The sequence below is a fragment of the Arachis ipaensis genome, chromosome B6, assembly GCF_059453495.1.
Source record: "Arachis ipaensis isolate K30076 ecotype BB chromosome B6, ASM5945349v1, whole genome shotgun sequence".
NCBI lineage: Eukaryota > Viridiplantae > Streptophyta > Magnoliopsida > Fabales > Fabaceae > Arachis > Arachis ipaensis.
Genome location: NC_142441.1, coordinates 16,657,755 through 16,681,953, shown reverse-complemented (window position 1 = coordinate 16,681,953; position 24,199 = coordinate 16,657,755). Strand labels below are relative to the sequence as shown.

The 24,199-nt window shown below is 34.5% G+C and overlaps 1 long non-coding RNA gene and 2 pseudogenes across 2 annotated transcripts; 1 reads left to right on the top strand and 2 right to left on the bottom strand.

The window, feature by feature from the left end:
- The first annotated feature begins 18 nt into the window (after window positions 1-18).
- Window positions 19-3,297, top strand: LOC148554730 (uncharacterized; annotated as a pseudogene).
- Window positions 3,298-4,243: 946 nt separating this feature from the next.
- On the bottom strand, window positions 4,244-10,454 carry LOC110263190 (uncharacterized). Its single transcript, XR_002348377.2, has 3 exons — window positions 9,597-10,454; window positions 6,495-6,671; window positions 4,244-4,889 (listed from the first exon to the last, which is right to left on the bottom strand). It is a non-coding gene; the product is annotated as an uncharacterized LOC110263190 (long non-coding RNA).
- A 3,089-nt stretch (window positions 10,455-13,543) lies between these two features.
- Window positions 13,544-20,775, bottom strand: LOC107645805 (uncharacterized; annotated as a pseudogene). The gene is made up of 10 exons (XR_002348368.2): window positions 20,414-20,775; window positions 20,247-20,304; window positions 20,073-20,175; window positions 19,100-19,984; window positions 18,932-19,019; window positions 14,991-16,991; window positions 14,584-14,908; window positions 14,398-14,497; window positions 13,735-14,321; window positions 13,544-13,686 (listed from the first exon to the last, which is right to left on the bottom strand). The product of XR_002348368.2 is annotated as an uncharacterized LOC107645805 (transcript).
- Between the last annotated feature and the right edge of the window lie 3,424 nt (window positions 20,776-24,199).

The following is a 24,199-nucleotide window of genomic DNA, read 5'->3' as shown; positions in this document are numbered from 1 at the left end:
CACATATGAGTTGGCACCATGCACAACAGAGGAAACCAGGAGTACTATGTCACCCATCGGATGGGGAAGCAAGGAAACAATTTGATCTCAAGCATTCAGACTTTGCAGCTTGAACGAAGGAATGTGAGATTAGATTTATGTGCTAATGGATTTTTCCCTATAATCAATCAGCTACCCCTTACTCTTGTTGGGTTGTGATTGTGACTCCCTACAATCTTCCACCAAAACTATGCATGATCACACCATATATGTTCTTGACCTTAATAATTCCAGGTCCCCATAATTTCAAGGAAAAAATAGACGTTTATTTGCAACCGTTGATAGATGAGTTGAAGCTGTTATGGAATGAAGGTGTCATTACATATGACATATCTCAAAAGAAGAATTTTTTTATGAAAGCTGCACTCATGTGGACTAGAAACGATTTTCCTGCATATGACATGTTATTGGGTTGGAGCACTGCAGGTAAATTGGCATGTCCGTGTTGTATGAATCAATCAATTGCTTTTACTTTAAAACAAGGTGGTAAATGCTCTTGGTTCGATAGCCATCGTCAATTTTTGCCCTTGGATAATCCATATCAAAGAAATAAGGTTTCATTCTTAAAAAATCGAGTTGTGACAGCTCAAGCTCCAGTTAGATTGACAGGCGAGGAGGTTTGGCGAAGTGTTTGCAATCTTCCAAGAAGTACAAAATGTGAATCTTATTCATGTCTTGGTTTTGGTATTTCTCATAATTGGACAAAACGAAGTATATTTTGGGAGTTACCATATTGGAAAGGCAATTTGTTAAGACATAACTTTGATGTGATGCACATTGAAAAAAATGTCTTTGATAATGTCTTTAATAAGGTAATGGATATTAAAGACAAGAGAGACAATGTGAAAGTAAGAATGGATTTGAAGGAACTTTGCCGATGGAAGGATTTAGAGCTGCAATTGTTACCGAATAGAAAATACATGAAACCCAAAGCAAAATTCACTCCCTCTATGGAACAAAAAATGGCAGTTTATAAATAGGTTAGTGAGATTAAAATGCCAGATGGATATGCTTCTAATTTGCGTAGATGCATAAATATTCGAGAAGGAAAACTGTTTGGGATGAAGAGCCATGACTGTCATGTTTTTATGGAACGTTTGTTACCAATTGCCTTTACCAATCTTCAACTCCAAATCTGGAAACCTATAGCTGAATTAAGCAAATTTTTCAAGGATTTGTGCTCTACAATTTTGTACGCGGATGACTTGTTGTTGACAGAGCAAAATATTATCACCACCACATGTAAGTTGGAGCAAATTTTTCTCCAGAATTTTTTAACTGCATGCAGCATTTGCCCATTCATCTTCCGTATAAAGAAAGAGTGGGAGGTCCAGTCCAATATCGATGGATGTACCCATTTGAGAGGTATAACTTTAATTCAATGCTCTTAGTCATTTAATCTCAATCTTATAGCTGCCACTCTATGCTTACATGTTATGTTGCTTTAAGTACTTGAATAGATTAAAGCGAATGGTTAAAAATAACTCACGTGTTAAAGGATCCATTTGTGAGGCATACATGAGTCAAGAAACCTCTCATTTTTGCACTTATTATTTTGAGCCTCATGTACAATCAAGGAGAACTAATGTGGGCCGAAATGATGACGGTGGAGCCATCAACATTCAATTTTATCAATATTTAACCATCGTGGACGCGCATCTAGGATAATTAAGAGCCGATACTTAGAGGATAAGGAGTTGGTTGTTGCACATTTACATGTTCTACTTAATTGGGAAGAAGTTGAACAATACATCGAGTAAGATCACCAAATACTCCATTTTTATAGTTTAGTAGTCTTGTTTACGAGGTACTTATATATATATATATATATATATATATATATATATATATATGAAATTTAGATATTTTGTGAAAGATTTGAGAGGTGAAAATCCAAATATCAGCCAAGATGAAACCAACCGAAGAATAACATTAGAATTTCCAACTTGGTTTGAGAATTATGTAAGTTTCCTAGCATTTCTTGTTAAATATTTTCATTTTTTAGTTATTAACACCTTGGATCTTTTCTAGATTCATGATAGCAGAAATTCAGTAATGAATCAAAGTCTACACCACTTGGCATGGAGTCCTAGTAAAAAAGTGCAAAGTTATTCTTGGTATATAGTAAATGGTTTTAAGTTTCACACAAAAAATTAGAGTGTGGTAAAAAGACTTTTAATGCTGGAGTTTGTGTTAAGGGAGATGATGACGGCAATGAGGTGAGCTATTATTATGGAGTAATTAAAGAAATCATTGAGATTGTATACTCTGGATGTGAATTGAATAGATTAGTGTTGTTTAAGAGTAAATGGTTTGATTGTACTCTTAATCGTGGAGTCAAGATTAATAAACAACTTGGCATTGTGGAGGTGTGTCACACTAGAGAATATTCAATATACGATCTTTTCATATTTGCTCAAAATGCAATTCAAGTTTATTATGTCTCATATCCTGAAATGATAAGAGAAAAGACCAATTGGTGGGTTGTTATCAGAACCAAATCAAGACGTACAGTTGATGATCGGTATACACTAGAACATGCATATTAAGATGAAACAACACCTGAAGAATTTGTAGGAAATGATGAACCATTAGGAAGTTTAAGAACTGAGGATGGTGCATACGAAGAAGTTTAAGTGAATGAAATAAATGTAGTTCACACAGATGATGGGGAGTTTGAGTTTGACAATGATTCTGAATATGACAGTGAAGATTAGATGGATACATTACTTGATGATAATGAAGAAGATAATAATGATGAGAATCAAAACAATATTGATGGTGATAGTGATAGTGAGGATTATTAGTCTATTGCTACCCCCAAAATCAAAGCTTTCTTCTCTTCTTCTCAACATAGGTTAACTTACTCTTCTCTTTTGTTTTGTGGAAAGGAACTAAATTGTATTTTGATGCCCTTGAGACCTTATGCACTTAATTTTAATTTGGTCTTTCAACTTCATTTCTATTTATTCTGTGTTAGTAGTTGTATGAGTGTAAGAGGAAGATAAAATAGAAATGAAGCAAATAGTATAGGAAGTGGAAGTAGAGAAATAACAAATAGAGATAGGTGAAGAATGCAAAAATTGCAGAGGGAATATCAGTGAGATAGTTCCCAAATTCACAAATCAATTGGTTTTATAGAGGCCAATCTCTCCACAAATTCCCACTCAATTCAATTCTTTTTCTACTTCCAAGTGAATAAATTGTTAATTGCTTATTTTATTGAAAGACTATTTATTTGAATTAATAATACATGTTGGTGCTTATTTTATCTGAAATTATGCAGATGCCTGACAGTGACAAAAGAAAAAGAAAACAAAAGATGACATCCAACAATAAAATAAAAAATGTAAAATTGACACGACTTGCTGAAAGTTTAGAAGAACCAATAACATCCAATTCTACCACTACTCCATCTGCTACAGCGGCTAATACACTTTCGTCATTAACTCCCAATCCAAGTACCTCTGAAAACGCTCAAACAGTGTCAAATCAAAGAGAGCAAGTACCTAAAAATGAAGTTGAAACCGAAGGCAATCAATTGGAGTGGTTATCTACTCAGGCGTCTCAAAAATTGACGTGGCGAAAATTGGCGAGTTAAGAAATTATTATAAGAAATACGTTGCAAGTACAGTTCTTAACCAACCAGAAATCCACGTATCAATTTAGAAGGGTTGTCACTAAATTTAAATTAAAATACTGGGAGTATGAATCTCAGGTCGTCTCCCAACGAGTTGCAGATAGATGTGCTATTTTATTAATCAGATGTTTTCAAAAATGGTTTGAGTTGAATAACAGGAAATTAAATTAGAGAATTTATGTAATGTTAAATAAAAACCTTGACTGGGAGTAGATTAGTTGGAAGCCCTATTCTTGTTGGAATACTCTCAAGATTAATTGATAATTAAGGGTTGTTCTGTTTAGTTATCCCTTACTAGGTAAGGGAAAGTCAAGCAAGTTGGAAAACTATTTCTATTCACAAATTCCAATCCGCTCAATTGAAAAGGATTGGTGTCAGTGACTAGAGGGCAATCCAACAATAAACTCAATTACAATTTTTCTTTTAAGCGTTCCAACTCAAGGTCTTCCTTTCAATCAACTCCCATCCAAGTTATGGAACTACTCGCTCATTGTGAATGTAGAATTCATAACATAAGAAAGGGAAATATAGAAAGACATGATAAATAATAATCAAGGGGATCAATTAAAAATAAAAATAGTTTTCGTATTAATAAATTCTAAAAATAATCCAATAATAATTCTGAGTAAACAAAGGACATGGAAGAGTAAGAGACAGGTAAAGAAAACAAACTAAAATGACGAAATCTTGCTGAGGTAATAACTCTTCTCAATATCCGAATGGGAAAAGCAATAAAAATAAAATCCTAAAAATTATGAATGTGTAGAGAGAAAACCTAGAGGAGTCAAAACTAGATCTAAAACTGAAAAAATTGTCTGTAATGAATGTTCTCCTTCGTTTCTACATGTTTCCTAGCTCTAGTCTGCTTTTCTGGGCCGAAAACTGGGTCAAAACAGGGCCCAAAATCGCCCCCAACGAATTCTGCAGATCGCGCGTGTCACGCGATCGCGTCATTCATGCGGACGCGTCATCTGGCGTTTTGCCTTGCCACGCGTACGCGTCGTCCACACCTCCGCATCACTTGTGCAATTCCGATCCGCGCGGTCGCGTGAGCCATGCGTCCACGTCACTGCAATTTCCTCTATGTTGCGCGGTCGCATGAGTCATGCGTCCGCGTCACTTCTCGCTGGTCATCTTCTCAATTTCTTGTGTTCCTTCCATTTTTGCAAGCTTCCTTTTCAATCTCCAAATCATTCACGCCCTATAAAACCTGAAACAATTAACACACAGATCACGGCATTGAATGGAATAAAGGATAATTAAAATACATAATTAAAGGTCTCTAGGAAGCAAGTTTTCAATCATAGCATAAAATCAAGAAGGAAAACGTAAAACATGCGATTAGTATGAATAAGTGGGTAAAGAGTTGATAAAAATCACTCAATTAAGCACAAGATAAACCATGAAATAGTGGTTTATCAACCTCCCACACTTAAGAGAAGCTATAAAGGAGTGAAGAAAAATGATAGAGAGTATGCAATGCAACCTATCTATGTGAATGCAACTACATGCAAAATGTTTCTACCTACTTGGTTTAAAAGTAAATAAATTTTCCAAGAATAAATATGAACTGGATTTCACTAATTCAAATCATAAAAATGAAGTACAAATAGACTTGTAGAAGAAAATAGCTCATGAAAGCCGGGAACAAAGAATCGAGCATCGAACCCTCACTGGAAGTGTATGCACTCTAATCACTCAAGTGTTTTAGGTTCGATTCTCTCAATTCTCTACTAACCTTGCTTTCTAAGGCTTGCTCTTCATCTAACAATCAACATAAATTTAATACATAGATACACATATCAAGAGGTCTTTTAAGGGTTGTAATGGGGTTAGAGTTAAAGTAGGATTGTATTTGGCCAAGTGGACTAAAATCTGAATCCTTAATTAACTTAAACTTTCCACCTAACTTTAGACAATCCATGTAATCATAATGCAAAATTTAACTATCTATTAACCATGTTTTCCACATATTCATGCATTCTAATTTCAAGTACAACTCATATGCATTGCTACCAACATTTACTTTAGGGCATTTTGTCCTATTTTACTTATTTGCTCTTTTTCTTTTCTTTTTCTCTCTTTTTTTTTATATATGTATTTTTTTTCTTTTTCTTTTGTTTTTCTCAATGCATATGATTAAATTATTGGATGCATGAATCATGTCCTAAACATTTCTTTCACATTTTCAGAAAATTCTAACATACTCAATTTTCAAACCAAATGTTTCCAAATTCGACTTCCCCACACTTAATTCATGAGCACTCTCACTAGTCTAAGCTAACCAAGGATTCAAATTAAAGACATTATTGTTTTCCGATTAGAGTTAATGATGTGCTAAAGTAAAGAACAAAGGGATATAATAAGCTCAACATTGGTTTGCAAAGAATAATGAAAGGGTAAGGCCATATGAGTATGTAAGCTCAGTGAAACAAAGGCCTCAATCATGTAAGTGTATGCGTACATCAAACCATGGAAATATAGAATTGAGCAAGAAAATGATCACAATTTTAGAGAGAAAAACACACACCAAAAATAAAATATTGGTTGATAAAATGCAACCAATTCAAATAGGCTCAAAAATCTCACAGGTTTTATGTGTTCGAGCTCTAAACCATGTTCCAGTATAATATTTCTTCAAACAAGTGTAACATTAAATTTTATTCAAATTAGTGAAATGCTCTAAAAGGTTTCTTGAAAAAGAAAATATTACTTCAACCAAGTGGTAAAATATGCACGAAATCAAATAATCATGCAAATGCAACAACTAACAAGGAAAATAAACCATTGGTGTTGAGATAGAAGAGTAACTAACCCATGGAGATCAGTATCGACCTCCCCACACTTAAAGATTGCACCGTCCTCGGTGCATGCTAAGATGTGCAGGTGGACGGGTTGTTTCAACTGATGCTTTTCTTTAAGGATTGTGCAGATGAGCTTGTTTGTCTCCCCTTTTAGAAGTTTCTCCCTTTTTCCGTCTTCAGTGGCCAGCCTGAAAGAAGAGAAAAAGAAGAACAGTAACTCAGAAATAAAGATAAGAAAATAAATAAAATATGGGTTGGTTAATGCCAAGTAATAAAGGTCTCAATTACATGGTAGCTACAACATGCAAGTGAGAAAATAAATAGAAGCACATGGCAATTCAAGAGTGCAAAAAATTACAACAATAGGGAAGAGAGTGTGGGTAAGGAGATATAATATAAATTCATGCCAATACAAAAATAATACAAGTATAAAAGATTGGCATTGATTTAAATAATATTACCTAACTAGAATAAAACAAGTCACTGAGCACTAAAATAATACCAGAAAAGACACAACAGTTGAATATGAACAAGTGACACCAATGAAAAATAATAATTTTTAGAAAAGAAAAAAATATGCACAAAATTAAAATGCAATGAATGAAATATGCAAATAAATTAAGTAAAATAGAATGAAGGTGAAAAAGAATGAGAAGTGAAAGAAATAAAGTAAGAAAGAAAGAAGAAAGAAGAAAATATAGAAGAAATTAGGATTAGAAAAGAAAAGATAAGATAATTGGCGCTGATCAGGATAAGTTGTGCGGCGCAGGCGACGCGGTCGCGTGAGTGACGCGGACGCGTGGGTCACGCGATCGCGTGGCCTGATTTGTGCGATTGGCGCGAGTGCAGCCTCGCGTTCGCACAACTTTCTGTTTGAAATGCATTTTGCCAAAAATCTGGGTGACGCGTTCGCGTGGGTGACGCGATCGCGTGGATGGCCAAGATTGGAGGATGACGCGGACGCTTGGGGCACGCGTTCGCGTGGTAAGGCTTGTGCGTTTAGCGCCAGTCCAACCTTACTCCAGCACAACTTTCGGCCATGCACCCCTTTCACGTCGATTTTCAGGTTACGCGGCCGCGTGGGTGAGGCAGTCGCGTGGGAGGAAAATTTTTCCACCTGACGCGGTCGCGTCGATCGATTTGTGCCAAAGGCACGCCCCTAGCCACGCTCCTGCGTGACTCTGTTCGCTTTCTTAATCTTTCTGAGCCACCTGCGACGCGGACGCGTCATTGATGCGGTCGCGTCGCGTGAAAATTTTTTTTTAATTAATTAAAAATATGCAAATGCAGATGCAAGTTATATATGCGAATAAGGAGAAAAGTTATTGAAAAAGAAAACTACGAATAAAGAAAAGAACGATCGTACCATGGTGGGTTGTCTCCCACCTAGCACTTTTCTTTAACGTCTGTAAGTTGGACGCTCCACTAGCTCAGTCTTCGGCTATGTGTGGATCTTCCAAGAGGAAGATCTCGAGCTCCTTGTCTTTCTTCAACTTCTCGCCATGGTACAGCTTTAAACGATGTCCATTAACTTTGATGAGTTCAGAGCTTGAAGGATGACTAAGGTGAAAAACTTCGTACGGCTCGGCCTTCTCTACTCTATATGGACCTTCCCATCTTGATCTCAACTTGCCTGGCATGAGCCTCAGTCGAGATTTGTAAAGGAGGACTAAGTCCCCAGGTTGGAACTCTCTCCTCTTGATGTGCTTATCATGTACAGCATTCATCTTCTCCTTGTACAGCCTCGAGTTCTCATAAGCTTCTAGGCGAAGGCTCTCTAATTCTTGCAGTTGCAACTTCCTTTCAGCTCTAGCTTTCTCAAATCCCATGTTGCACTCCTTTACTGCCCAAAAGGCTTTGTGCTCTACTTCCACTGGGAGATGACAGGCTTTTCCATAAACTAGGCGAAAAGAACTCATTACAATGGGTGTCTTGTATGTTGTTCTGTATGCCTAGAGTGCATCTTATAGCCTGGTGCTCCAGTCTCTCCTATGAGGTTTGACTATCTTCTGCAATATACGCTTTATCTCTCTGTTAGACACCTCGGCTTGCCCATTAGTCTGAGAATGGTAGGCGGTTGCAACTTTATGAATTATCACATGCTTCTTCATTAATCCTGTTAGTCTCCTATTACAAAAATGGGTGCCTTGATCGCTCATGATTGCTCGTGGTGATCCAAAACGACAAATGATATGGTTTCTAACAAAGGAAACAACAGTGTTAGCATCATCAGTGCGGGTAGGAATTGCTTCCACCCATTTGGAAACGTAATCCGCAGCTAACAATATATAAAAATAACCATTAGAATTTGGAAATGGACCCATGAAGTCAATGCCCCAAACATCAAAAACTTCACAGAAAAGCATAATTTGTTGAGGCATCTCATCCCTCATGGATATATTACCAAATTTTTGGCATGAGAAACAAGATTTACAAAATTTAGCAGCGTCTCTAAGAAGAGTAGGCCACCAGAATCCAGAGTCTAAGATTTTTCTAGCTGTTCTTTGAGGGCCAAAATGTCCTACACTCTCAGATGAGTGGCAGGCCTCTAAAATGGACTGGAATTCTGATTGAGGCACATACCGTCTAATTACCTGGTCAGCGCCACATCTCCATAAATATGGGTCATCCCATATATAATATTTAGACTCGCTTTTCAGCTTGTCTCTTTGATACTTAGTAAAGTTTGGAGGAAAGGTGCGGCTAACTAGATAATTAGCTACAGATGCATACCAAGGGACTACCTCAGATACTGCTTACAGGTTATCAAATGGAAAATTATCAGCTATAGGAGTGGAGTCATTCTTAATATGCTCAAGGCGACTCAAGTGGTCTGCCATTAGATTCTGGTTACCACTCCTATCCTTAATTTCTAAATCAAATTCTTGTAGTGGCAGTATCCAACGTATAAGCCTTGATTTGGATTCCTTTTTAGCTAATAGATACTTTAGAGCTACGTGGTCGGAGTACACTACTACTTTTGTACCAAGTAAATAGGCTCGGAATTTATCCAGAGCAAAAACAATAGCAAGAAGCTTTCTCGGTAGTAGTGTAATTAGACTGAGCGGCATCTAAAATTTTAGATGCATAAACAATTACAAAGAGGTCCTTACTTTCACGCTGAGCCAGTGCTGCACCTACTGCATGGTTGGAGGCGTCGCACATTATTTCAAAGAGCTGGCTCCAGTCTGATTCTCTCACAATTGGAACTTGAGTCAGGGCAGTCTTCAACTTATCAAACGCTTGTTTGCAGCCCTCACTGAACTCGAACTCAATATCTTTCTGCAGTAGTCTGAACTTGAGACATAGATAGGTTGCATACATAGTCTGGACTCAATATCTTTCTACAAGTCAAAGGAAGCTAAAACTGGACTTGGCAGGAGAAAGGTACATTTATATAGAATAAATGTACATAACAATTAAACTACTTATTAATAGAATAAGAAAATAGATACTTATTCAGAATATACATAATAAAGAATATAATGATTGAATAAGAAATTAATTATTATTTCTTAAAAAATAAACAAATCCTGAAAATCTTTATTAATTTGTTTTGAATGGGTCTAATTAGTTATTATTATATCTCAATCTCAATGATATATATTTCTGATTAGTTATTAGTAGTTTTTAAGGGTATTTTAGCATTTTTTGGTAATTTCTGATTAGTTATTAATTTGTAATATTCCATTGTTCATTTAATTTATTGATGTCCACTACAAGAAGATTTCACTCCTTTGGTGCTTAATCTGTTGTCATCAACAGATTTTGTTTTGTGGGGATAGATTTACTTCCTTAACAAATTTTTTAGATTTAGGATAAATTTATTCTGTTTTTACTATTAGAATATGGCCTTATTATTCTAAGTTTACTTCCTTAACATTATACAAGACTGCAATAATTTTATTTTTTGAAGTTAACCTCTTATATTGTATTCCGATTGATATTAAGTAATATCTACAGATTTTTACCTTCACCTACCGCGGCTCATGCAATTTCGGACATTATTAAAGGGCATTACTCTCAGCCGTGGCCTTCATAAAGAAATACCAGATGCTACTAGGAAATTTTGGTGGAAAAAAATTGAAGTAGGTTTTAAAGAAACATTTAATCTTTGGTAGATTAAAAATTAGTTCTAAATTTGAAAAATATAATACATATCAACTTATAACTATTCTTACTTGTGTTGATTATCCAGAGCAAACATCAGTTTTTTCTCCCGATCTTCATTGGGCTCGAAAAAATTTTGAGAAGCTAAGTGCGGCTTTACTAAAAAATTTGTTGGGAAAAGCTCGTGTAAGTCGTGTCAAACCTCAATGGATAGGAAATGTTGTGTGGGATGCTCTCTGTGTTTATTGGAATACTGACGCTAGGTTTCTACAAAAGAGCGCGCAAGGCAAGTTAAATCGAGCATCTGATTGTAGCGGATTTGGAGCGGCTCTTCGTATTGCTGGCTCAATTTCCGTTATCCAACACAAAGCTAATATGGTGATGTTATAGAAAAACTTAGATCTTTTATGTTATAATTTTATACACTTCAATTAGTAGTTGATACTCATAGGTTTTTTAATTTATATGTTTGGTAGAAAAAATCATTAAAGAGCACTCCAACACGGTTAGAATTATTTGCGAAAACCCACAAACAAAAGGATGAGACATGGATGAATAAGAAATCAAAACATGTTGAAGTGAGTCTATCTTAATCAAAATTTATATCTCTCCATCTGTATGTATTATTTTAATATTGCATTAGGACTAGTGTTTCAGCTCATAGGGTTGTAACATCCAATAGAAAGAGGCCTTGCAAGTTGTAATTAAACTATAAATATAAGAGGGAATGAAAATATCATGTTAGTTTAATTACAACTTGCAAGGCCTCAACACTAATCCTATGAGCTGAAACATTAGTCCTAATGCAATATTAAAATAATACATAGAGAGAGAAATATATATTTTGATTAAGATAGATTCACTTCAACATGTTTTGATTTCTTATCCACCATGTCTCATCCTTGTGTTTGTAGGTCTTCGCAAATGATTATAACGGTGTTGGAATCTTCTTTAATGACTTTTTATACCAAACATATAAATTAAAAAATCTATGAATATCAGCTACCAATTAAAGTGTATAAACTTATAACATAAAAGATCTAAATTTTTCTATAACATCACCATATTAGCTTTGTATTGGGTAACGAAAATTAAGCCAACAGTATGAAGAGTCACTCCAAATCCGCTGCAATCAGATGCTCGATTTAACTTGCCTTGCGTACTCTTTTGTAGAAACCCAGCGTTCAATATTCCAATAAGCACAGAGAGCATACTACACAACATCTCATATCCATTGAGGTTTGACACGACTTGCACGAACTTTTCCCAACAAATTTTTTAGTAAAGTCGCACCTCGCTTCTCAATTTTTTCGAACCCAATGAAGATTTGGAGGAAAAAACTGATGTTTACTTCAGGATAATCAACACAAGTAAGAATAGTTATAAGTTGATATATATTATATTTTTCAAATTTAGAACTAATTCTTAATCTACCAAAGATTAAATGTTTCTCTAAAACCTACTTCGAACTTTTCCCACCAAAATTTCCTAGTAGCATTTGGTATTTTTTTTCCACGAAGGCCACAGCTGAGAGTAATGCCCTTTAATAATGTCCGAAATTGCATGAGCCGCGGTAGGGGAAGGTAAATATATGTAGATATTACTTAATATCAATCGGAATACAATATAAAAGATTAACTTCAAAAAATAAAATTATTGTAGTCTTATATGGTGTTAAGGAAGTAAACTTAGAATGATAAGACCCTGTTCTAATAGTAAAAACAGAATAAATTTATCCTAAATCCAAAAAATTTGTTAAGAAAGTAAATTTATCCCCACAAAATACAAAATAGAATCTGTTGATGACAACAGATCAAGCACCAAAGGAGTGAAATCTTCTTATAGTGAACATCAATAAATTAATGAACAATGACATATTACAAATTAATAACTAATCAGAAATTATTAAAAAATGCTATAATACTCATAAAAACTACTAATAACTAATCAGAAATATATATCATTGAGATTGGGATATAATAATAACTAATCAAACCCATTCAAAACAAATTAATAAAGATTTTCAAAATTTGATTATTTTTTAAAAATAGTAATTACTTTCTTATTCAATCATTATATTCTTTATTATTTATACCTGAATAAATATCTATTTTCTTATTCTATTAATAAGTAGTTTAATTGTTATGTACATTTATTCTATATAAACGTACCCTTCTCTTGCAAAGTCCAGTTTTAGCTTCCTTTGACTTGTCTCAATATTTGAAGACGCGTGAGTAGATAACCACTCCAATTTGATTGCCTTCGGTTTCAACTTCATTGTTAGGTACTTGCTCTCTTGGATTTGACACTGTTTGAGCATTTTCAGAGATACTTGGATTGGGAATTAATGACGGAAGTGTATTGGCCGCTGTAGCAGATGAAGTAGTGGTAGAATTGGATGTTTATTGTTGGAGGTCATCTTTTGTTGGAGGTCATCTTTTGTTTTTTTTTCTTTTGTCACTGTCAGACATCTACATAATTTCAGATAAAATAAGCACCAACATGTATTATTAATTCAAATAAATGGTCTTTCAGTAAAATAAGCAATTAACAATTTATTCACTTGGAAGTAGGAAAAGAATTGAGTGGGAATTTGTGGAGAGATTGGCCTCTATAAAACCAATTGATCTGTGAATTTGGGAACTATCTCACCGATAGTTTCTCATCTGTGATTTTTGTATTCTTCAACTATCTCTATCTGCTATTTCTCCACTGCCACTTTCTATACTATTTGCTCTATTTCTGTTCTGTCTTCCTCTTTCACTCATACAACTACTAACACAGAATAAATAGAAATGAAGTTGAAAGACCAAATTAAAATTAAGTGCATAAGATCTCAAGGGCATCAAAATACAGTTCAATTCCTTCCCACAAAACAGAAGACAAGTGTAAGTTATAACCTACGCTGAGAAGAAGAGAAGAAAGCATTGATTTTGGGGGCAGCAATAGACTAATAATCCTCCCTATCACTATCACCATCAACATTGTTTTGATTCTCATCATTGTTATCTTCTTCATTATCATCAAGCAATGTACCCATCTGATCTTCACTGTCATATTCAGAATCATTGTCAAACTCAAACTCCCCATCATCTGTGTGAACTACATTTATTTCATTCACTTAAACTTCTTCGTATGCACCATCCTCAGTTCTTAAACTTCCTAATGGTTCATCATTTCCTACAAATTCTTCAGGTGTTGTTTCATCTTAATATGCATGTTCTAGTGTATACCGATCATCAACTGTACGTCTTGATTTGGTTCTGATAACAACCCACCAATTGGTCTTTTCTCTTATCATTTTAGGATATGGGACATAATAAACTTGAATTGCATTTTGAGCAAATATGAAAAGATCGTATCTTGAATATTCTCTAGTGCGACACACCTTCACAATGCCAAGTTGTTTATTAATCTTGACTCCACGATTAAGAGTACAATCAAACCATTTACACTTAAAACAACACTAATCTATTCAATTCACATCCAGAGTATACAATCTCAATGATTTCTTTAATTACTCCATAATAATAGATCTCCTCATTGCCGTCATCATCTCCCTTAAAACAAACTCCAGCATTGAAAGTCTTTTTACCAACACTTCAATTTTCTGTATGAAACTTAAAATCATTTACTATATACCAAGAATAACTTTGCACTTTTTTACTAGGACCCCATGCCAAGTGGTGTAGACTTTGATTCATTACTAAATTTCTGCTATCATGAATCTAGAAAAGATCCAAGGTGTTAATAACTAACTTACAAAAATAAAAATATTTAACAAAAAAATGCTAGGAAACTTACATAATTCTCAAACCAAGTTGGAAATTCTAATGTTATTCTTCGGTTGGTTTCATCTTGGCTGATATTTGGATTTTCACCTCTCAAATCTTTCACAAAATATCTAAATTTCATATAAATATACATATATATAAGTACTTCGTAAATAAGACTACTAAACTATAAAAATGGAGTATTTGGTGATCTTACTTGATGTATTGTTCAACTTCTTCACAATTAAGTAGAACCTGTAAGTGTACAGCAACCAACTCCTTATCCTCTAAGTATCGGCTCTTAATTATCCTAGATATGCGTCCACAATGGTTGAATATTGATAAAGTTGGAAATTGAATATTGATGGCTCCACCGTCATCATTCCGGCCCACATTAGTTCTCCTTGATTGTACATGAGGCTCAAAATAATAAGTGCAAAAATAAGAGGTTTCTTGACTCATATATGCCTCACAAATGGATCCTTCAACACTTGATTTATTTTTAACCATTCGCTTTAATCTATTCAAGTACTTAAAGCAACGTAACATGTAGGCATAGAGTGGCAGCCATAAGATTGAGATTAAATGACTAAGAGCATTGAATTAAAGTTATACATCTCAAATGGTACATCCATCGATATTGGATTGGACCTCCCACTCTTGCTTCATACGAAAGATGAATGGGCAAATGCTCCATGCAGTTAAAAAATCCTGGAGGAAAAATTTGCTCCAACTTACATGTGGTGGTGATAATATTTTGCTCCATCAACAACAAGTCATCCGCGTACAAAATTGTGAAGCACAAATCCGTTTGCTTAATTCAGCTATAGGCTTCCAGATTTGGAGTTGAAGATTGGCAAAGGCAATTGGTAACAAACGTTCCATAAAAACATGACAGTCATGGCTTTTCATCCTAAACAGTTTCTCTTCTCGAATATTTATGCATCTACGCAAATTAGAAGCATATCCATCTGGCATTTTAATCTCACTAACCCATTTATAAACTGCCCTTTTTTGTTCCATAGAGAGAGTGAATTTTGCTTTGTGTTTCATTTATTTTCCATTCGGTAACAATTGCAGCTCTAAATCCTTCCGTCGGCAGAGTTCCTTCAAATCCATTCTTACCTTCACATTGTCTTTAGTGTTGTCTTTAATATCCATTACCTTATTAAAGACATTATCAAAGACATTTTCCTCAATGTGCATCACATCAAGGTTATGTCTTAACAAATTGTCTTTCCAATATGGTAACTCCCAAAATATAAACCAAGACATGAACAAGATTCACCTTCTGTACTTCTTGGAAGATTGCAAACACTTCGCCAAACCTCCTCGCCTGACAATCTAACTGGAGTTTGAGCTGTCACAACTCAATTTTTCAAGAATGAAACCTTATTTCTTTGATATGGATGATCCAAGGGAAAAAATTGACGATGGCTATCTAACCAAGAGCATTTACCACCATGTTTTAAAGTAAAAGCAATTGATTGATTCATACAACACGGACATGCCAATTTACCTGCAGTGCTCCAACCTGATAACATGTCATATGCAAGAAAATCGTTTATAGTCCACATGAGTGCAGCTTTCATCAAAAACAACTTCTTTTGAGATATGTCATATGTAATGACACCTTCATTCCATAACAGCTTCAACTCATCTATCAACGGTTGCAAATAAACATCTATTTTTCCCTTGGGATTATGGGGTCCTGGAATTATTAAGGTCAGGAACATATATGGTGTGATCATGCATAGTTCTGGTGGAAGATTGTAGGAAGTCACAATCACAAACCAACAAGAGTAAGGGGTAGCTGATTGATTATATGGGGAAAATCCATCAGCACATAAACATAATCTCACATTCCTTCGTTCAGCTGCAAAGTCCGAATGCTTGAGATCAAATTGTTTCAACGCTTCCCGTCCGATGGATGACATAGTACTCCTGGTTCCCTCTGTTGTGCACAGTGCCAACTCATATGTGGAGCAGAACTCAAAGAAGCATATAATCATTTTAACCTAGGAATAAAAAGCAAGTACTGAATCCATTTCATAGGAATCTCCTTGTGTCTTACATTCACTATTTTTGCATCATACCGTGGTGCACCACAAAACTTGCATTCCTTTAAATCTTTGCAATCTTTCGCATAGAACATGCAACCATTAATGCAACAATCAATCTTTCCTGAAGTTAACCCCAGTTTAGAAACTATTTTTTAGTTTCATAGAAGTTTTTTGGAATTACATTATCTTTCAGGTGGGTCTCTCTCATGAGTTGAAGCAGTTGATCGATAGATCGTTTCGAAATATTTCCTACAGATTTAATTGTCATTAATCTAACAGCAAATGAAAGTTCAGTATGGTTTTCACATCCTGGCCATAAAGGCTTTTTTGATGCATGCAGCAAGTCATAGAAATTCTTAGCATCAGCATTTGGAGACTCCTCGTCCTCAGAATCACCATGGCCTTCAAACTCAAATCCTGTAAAAGCTTCATAAATCAGCTCCTCCGTCCTATTAAGGTGTGCACTACTCCCAGCTCCCTCGTCCTATTAGGGATCTCACATAAGGTTGGATTATTTTCTCCATAACTTGTCCAAAGCCAATAATCAGGAACAAATCCTTTCCTATATAGATGGATTATTACATTTTCAGATTTCATATAAACCTTGTTTTTACACCTAGAACAAGGGCATCTAATTTGTCCACTTGACAAATCTGCTGATCTCTCAGCAAAGGAAACCCCTTTTGTAAATTCACTAGTTAAATCCTTTCGACCATGTCTTAGTCTATTGTACATTCAATTGCGACTCTGACTCATATTCATAACATGTCCCATTGTAATAGTGCATCTTAACTAAATGCATGAACAAATCACATTTTAAAAACTACAATAAAACATCAATTGATAAACAATTAAATAAATAAAAATAAAGTACCTTAACTTGTTGGACACTCTCACACAATTATAAAACTTGAAAATAGAATGAAAGCTACGCAATCAACTTCAAACCTAAAGAAAAAGATAAAATAAAACCTACTTAAATTGATTATGAATAAATAGATGCTGAAAAAGCTTTTTATTATAAATAAATAAATTCACACTTTATTTATAAATATATATAGCTCTTTAATTTGTCATATGTTGGCAAATATTCTTTTGTTACAAGTTATCATATTCAATTATTTAAACCAGGCACCACTTCTTCAGTTCTTCTTCCTACATATTATTATTATTATAATTAATATTAAAACCATTAATCATTCTTTGATGCATGAGTAATAACGAATGCAACACTAGTTTTTAAATTTCTTGTTTTGGTGATATCGTATGAATTGAAACAGTTAAACTGATAATGTTAAATAACAAAAAAATACCATTTTTTGTGTTAATTATTGTATTTATATATTTTTGTTTTCCCATTAAATAACTGTTTATTTTAAGCCATTGTATCTAGCTCCACCTGTTTAAAATTAGAAAACCGAATTTGTATATTCAGAATTTTATTTATGCCTACGGAAACAAGAATATTAACTAATTAAGTTCACTCTAATTTAAGAAAAAGAAAAAGAGACAACAAATTTATTAGTAAATTATAAATCACTTCCAAATTAATTTATTAGTAGTCCACTGAGTAGTAAGTATGAGCGCGTTTGACAAGTAGTGAGACGCCACAAGAATATTTTTTTATTAACTAATTTTTATAATAATTAATTTACTATATATAGCAGCATATAATTTTTTCGTGTTGGTAAGAAGCTGAAGAATAAGTACTTTACTCGGTGAGGACCATTCTATTGATTCTTAACACTATTCTTGTAACAAAAGAATATTTGCCAACATATGACAAATTAAAGAGCTAATTCCTAATGCGATAAGCTGTTTCTATTACAGTTAATCATCCTTGTTGAAGCTGAAACATAAACACAAATTATGAAATAGTTTGGGGAAAGCAATCAAATAGCAGGGGAAGGGGAAGATGAAGATTGATTAAGACGAGCCGAACTTGTTGATAAGTTCATTGGCTATGTGAATTGAATGTAGTGGTGACAGTGAAGAAGGAAAGTTGTCAAAGCAAAGAAAAGGAAGAAGAAGTACTTGCCTAAGAAAGTGGGGGACTCTGCTCTCTGTTGAAGTTGCTGGCTTAATTTAGTTGTGCATGTAAGGCAAAGTGGCTTAATTTCCATTCAATTTTATTTGTCAGTCACTACTTAAAACATAACTGAATAAATATATCTGGATAAAATTCTATCTATCTAGATACATTGATTTATGTATCAAAGTGTTGATGTCAGTTACAAATCAAAAGGAAATGGGAATAACAAATTTCAAACAAATAATTTCCATTCATGTTTGAGCTGAACAAAAAATGTACATAACAAGGCAGAACATTTTTCTTGATTACACATTCCAAAACTATTGAAAACTCATTGCAATAAACATAAATGACGAATAAAAATAGCAAGTCTTGTGGAAATTGAAGTACATCAATTTCTACAGAAAATGGACAAATAAAATATGAGAACAAGCATAAAGGAAGCAGATGCTCAGAAAGCAATGACTTACAGTGATGGTATCATAGTAGTTCCATCCAACCTCAGATGACAATCTACCAAGCAAGCAGAATTTGTGTCCCTTTTGAAGCCTTAGAACCCTGATTCCATTTATTAGTTTAATCATCAGTATTCATAACAGGAAGGATAAATAATTAAGATAATTATGAGTAATACTTACTGAAGGATGTGAAATTCCACTGCACCAATATCATGTTTGCACAAAACTCGTATCTTAAATATCAAGAATGTGAAATTCCACTCAAGGAAAAGTATCAAAAAGCTAAAGTACTAAACAGGAATCAAACTTTCATAACAAGCTAAACTACTAAACAGGAATCAAACTTTCACAACAAGCTAAACTACTAAACAGGAATCTCATAAAATTAATTTGTACCCGCAACAAGCACAAATCGATTCAGTCTCGTATCAGACAAGTACAGCAACACAACGTTAACCTAAAGCTGCAATGTCCATCGACACAATATGCTGCAAACCCATGGAGAGTTGCAGACTACCAGTTTTATCCTAAATGCAAAATAGCTCCATTTTAATAACCCTTCTCAGTGCTCTCCACCCATGCATCTCCCACTACACAAACACTAGCAATTATTTCCCTATTACAAAGTGAACAATACAATTGAAATGCAAGAAAAAAACAAACAATTAGGTAATTCTAACCAAAGGTATGTACTATGTAGTAGATATTTGAAAGAGAAAATAAAAGTTAAAATTCTAACCACAATAAAAATATACAAAAAAATTAAATAATCACTAAATGTGGATTCAACCGCAGCCGTCAATCCATATCATATTTAAACCCTAGAAAACAAATGTAAAATTCATGTATCTGTGCATGCAAAATAAACATCATTATAATAAGTGCATGCAAAATTTGCTGATTATAGTGAAGAAGAATGACGGGATCCCAAAAAGGGGAAGGGGGAGCAGTGATGTTTAGAATATCTTTCTATATTTTGGATCGTACTTTTGCTATGAGGTCTCTTCTGAGTATTTTTCCTGAAGCTGTCTTAGGAACACTGCTGATGACTGCTCACTTCTAAACCTGCAATGCACACATTCCAACCATTCAGATAGGATCAATTATGTTTATCAAAAACTGATTAGCAATAATAATGTTTATGTTAATTAACCTGATTAGCAATAAACTTCTGAACATTTTGTTCAGTGAGTGAAGTGTTGGGTGAACGAACAACAAGGGCAATTGGAATCACACCAGCCTCATCATCTAGATATCTAAACACAAATTAAACTAATTAATTAACCCAATTATTAGCATAATAATTAAATATTAATTTGTTACTTACGGGATGACAACAGCATCTAATATTTGAGGGTGAGAAACGAGAAGTCCTTCAAGTTCTGCTGGTGCATATTAATATTAACAAAGTTAATTACACAATCATGAATAACAAACATCTATTTAATATGACTAATAGTTTCATTATCTATAGTTAATTTGATGGTTATGTACCTGAAGACCTTTATACTCGATGAGTTCTTTGAGATTGAGCAAACTGACCAGCGATGGAGGAATCCAACTGACGGCGCTTCGATCTGCAAGTCCATGACGATGAAGACGAAGACGATTTAGAGAAGACGGCCACGAAGAAGCCTACAAGGCCAAAGGCGACGAGGAGGAGGAGAAGAGGATCGACGGCCAAGAGCTTCGAGCTGACCCTCTGTCGTCAATGCCGGCTGCGAGGCACCCTCTGGCTGACGAGAAGAGTTCGGCAACGGCGGTGGCTGCTGCTGGTGGTGGCTGAGAGAGAGAGAGAGGGGCTGCTGGCTGAGAGAGAAAGAGGGGTAGCGCCGTAGTGGGTTAGCCGGTTGGGTTTTTGGGGGAGAGAGGAGTATTTATAGTCTCTTTTTGTTTTTTTTTTTAAATTATAATTCTGAAAACCGTTAAAAAACCGTCCGGTTCATCGGTTTACCGTCGGTTCGACTAGTTTTTTCGTCGGTTTTTTGTCAAGTGGTTTTTTACATCAACCGGACTGACTATAAGACCGGTTCCCAATTAATCCGGTCAAATTAGTCGGTTCGGTTCGATTTTTAGAACACTGGTTTTGGTTGCTAAATCGGTCGCTAAATAAAAAAATAGCGACCGATTTTATTTTGGTTGTATTTAAAATTATTTGGTTGCTAATTCGGTTGCTATTAGCGACCGAACTTATTGGTCGCTAAAATCGGTCACTGAATGTAATTTAGCGACCGATTTAACGACCAATATTGATTTGGTCTTGAAAATTCTATATCGGTCGCTATTAGTAACCAATTTTTTCGGTCGCTATTCCAATACTTTCTTGTAGTGTAGGCATTAATATATGTATGTTTTGTCTGTCAACTCTTGCTTAATTTTAAATTCAATTTAGTTAGCTAATATTTTAAGGATAATAAATTTTAAGAAAAAGTATAAGTGATTAATTACATGTGCAATTAACTTGAAATTATTTTTTTAAATTTTAAAAAAATTAATTTCAAAATTTTTTAAATTTAAATTTGCATTTAAAAAACCTCTTTTCATAAGAAACGGCGCAGAGCCATTTTTCTCATATTTTGATATGACGTTGTTTCTACTCTCTCCCTACGTGATTTGCCTCCTCCATATCGCGTCATGCCGTTATTCTCAACTCTAGACTCATGACAGAGTTTACAGAGGTTTAGAAAGTTTGAAAAATGGTTGAGAACTTAAAAATTTATTTTTCAGTAAAACAGGGATGGTCATGTATGCATACGTATTTTCGCGTATGCATGAGTGTAAACTTGCAAATCTCGCATATGCGGACCACTTTCGCGTGCGCAGGGATGTTGGGCAGAACGAATACTCGTGTATGCATGACATGTGCCCGCGTACGCATGAGTGTCAAAAGACATATTCGCATACGCGAGCAACTTTTACGTACGCGGGAGCACTTAGTCAAGCCAAATGCTCGCGTACGCATGAGTGTTTTCGCGTACGCATGCATACCAAGTTTTCAAAAAGCTGATATGCTACATAATTCAGTTTTTCATCCCAATTTTTAAACTTTTATACCTTTTGTACAACATTCATTTTTCAATCATTCTTGAACCATTGAAAAGATTGTCAGATAAATTTTCATAAAAGTCTACTTTCGTTAAATTCTCAACTCCGATGATCGAGTTACGATCAGTTGAAATTAGTCAAAAATCAGTTTTTGCCTAAAAACAGAATTTATCAATTTTTCCAAAGGTTCACAAGCCACCTCAATTTCTACTCAATCGAATGACCCCTGAACCATCTAATTCAATCATTTACAATCAACCAAGTTCAAACCTACTCAATTAACACATTACAAACTCTACATCATCAACTTCACATCTCAATTTCAAGCCTAATATTCCAATAACTTACCGGACTTACCTTTCACAGCCTCCGACCCAAAATTCACGGCCTTTGGCCTAACATTCATCAATTCAACTCATAATTCATAAATACACAATCATCAACCAAATTTAATTTTTAACAATACATCAATTACACATATTCATTCCATTCAATACACAATTCAAACCTATTCCTAGGGGCATCGAGCCTAGGATTTCATGCCACATTACAGGTATTTAAATGAAACTTAAATCATACCTTTAGGAAGCCAAGATCGACCCTCAATTTTGGATTTCACCAAGGTTAGGCTCTAACTTTCACCTCCACCAAGCTCAGCACCACCAATGATCAATTCAAAGCTTCTACTCAATTTACACTAATTTCACATAATATTCACAATATTTAATAACTAGGACTTTGTAAAATTTCATAAACACATGGAAAAAAATGGTTTTTATCTTTACCCACTGAATTTGGTGATGAAATTTAGCTGTAGCTTATACTAGAGTACCCCTAAACCATCAAAATCACAAAATTTTTCAATACCCAAAGCTCAAACTCAAATTTGCCATATATAGCGAAAATGGGATAAGAAAATTCGAAATTTTTACCAATCTATTTGGATAGAAATGTAGAGCACGAGATGGGCTTCGCGTGGCCATAAACGATGTGGCGGTCGAAACTCCGGAGAGAAAGCTATGGTAGTTTGAAGAAGGAGGTGAATAGTAATAATGGTTTCACTTTTACCCCTTTCCTCTTTTAGGGCATGGTTTATGTTTGAAATGAATGGAGAGTGTATGTGCTAAGGGTAGGTTGAGTAAGGGTGCAAGTGAGTGGGTCTTGGGCCCAATTGGGTCTGATTCACTCGTTTTAGCCCGTTTGCCTAATTTTGAACCAAAACCTTTAAGATTAATGTTTTAATTTGTATTCGAATTATTTTAACTTTCCAAATTATAAATTCTAATTTTTTAACCCTCTCCACTCATAATAAATTTTCTCTGTTGCAGTACCGGACAGATTTAAGCTGATACTACCAGTTATAACACCAATATGCATTTTTACGAAGAAAACTATGTTTTCTTACTCGAAAAAATCCTTTGAATCCAAATATCATCGTTAAATTTTCAAATTACGGCCGCTAAATTTTTTAACCCTTTTTGCCCATATTTAATTAATTACTTGTTTAATTATGGTTTAATCGAATTTTTACACATTTTGTGCCTATTTTTTCTGTTTTTCCTCCAATTATTACTGGTAATGATTTGACTTGACAAATTCGACACCTAAACCGTCAATAAATTTGTCGGTAAAGTCGACGCTAATGTGCAACATTAAATCCGACAGTATTCAGCATTTTTCTTGTAGTGGTCAGCTCCAAGACGACGGTTAGGGGTATCTGTAAGAGAAAAAATATTTTATAAAAACTCTTGTAATTAAAAAATATGTGAAAAAATAGAATTAAAATTAATGCATTCAAAGATATTGAAAATTTTGAATTTATAAAAAAAAAAGAGAAAAAACTAGTGAAGGAACTAGTTTGGTACACGACATTCAATTTTAGAGACTAAAATGAGTCACTTAATGCAAAATGAAGGACTAATTTGGTGCATCTACAATGATGTCATAGCGAATGATGTAACGACCCAACTTCTAGCATGTCATGACCAATGCTAGCTGACAAGCACTACTACACGGTTTTTCCTAGAGGCTCTAGACCTTATATTAAATATTTACATATGAGCTTGTAGCGCTAGTCGAGATTGCGTGTCAGATATATAGATATAATGAAATAGGTAACAGATAAATAGATAATATATACATAAAACATAGAAAATACAGAAAGCATAGTAATATCATACATATATGCTCGAAAGCTCATTTAGTACATCATAATTCACACCGGGTTATGTCGTT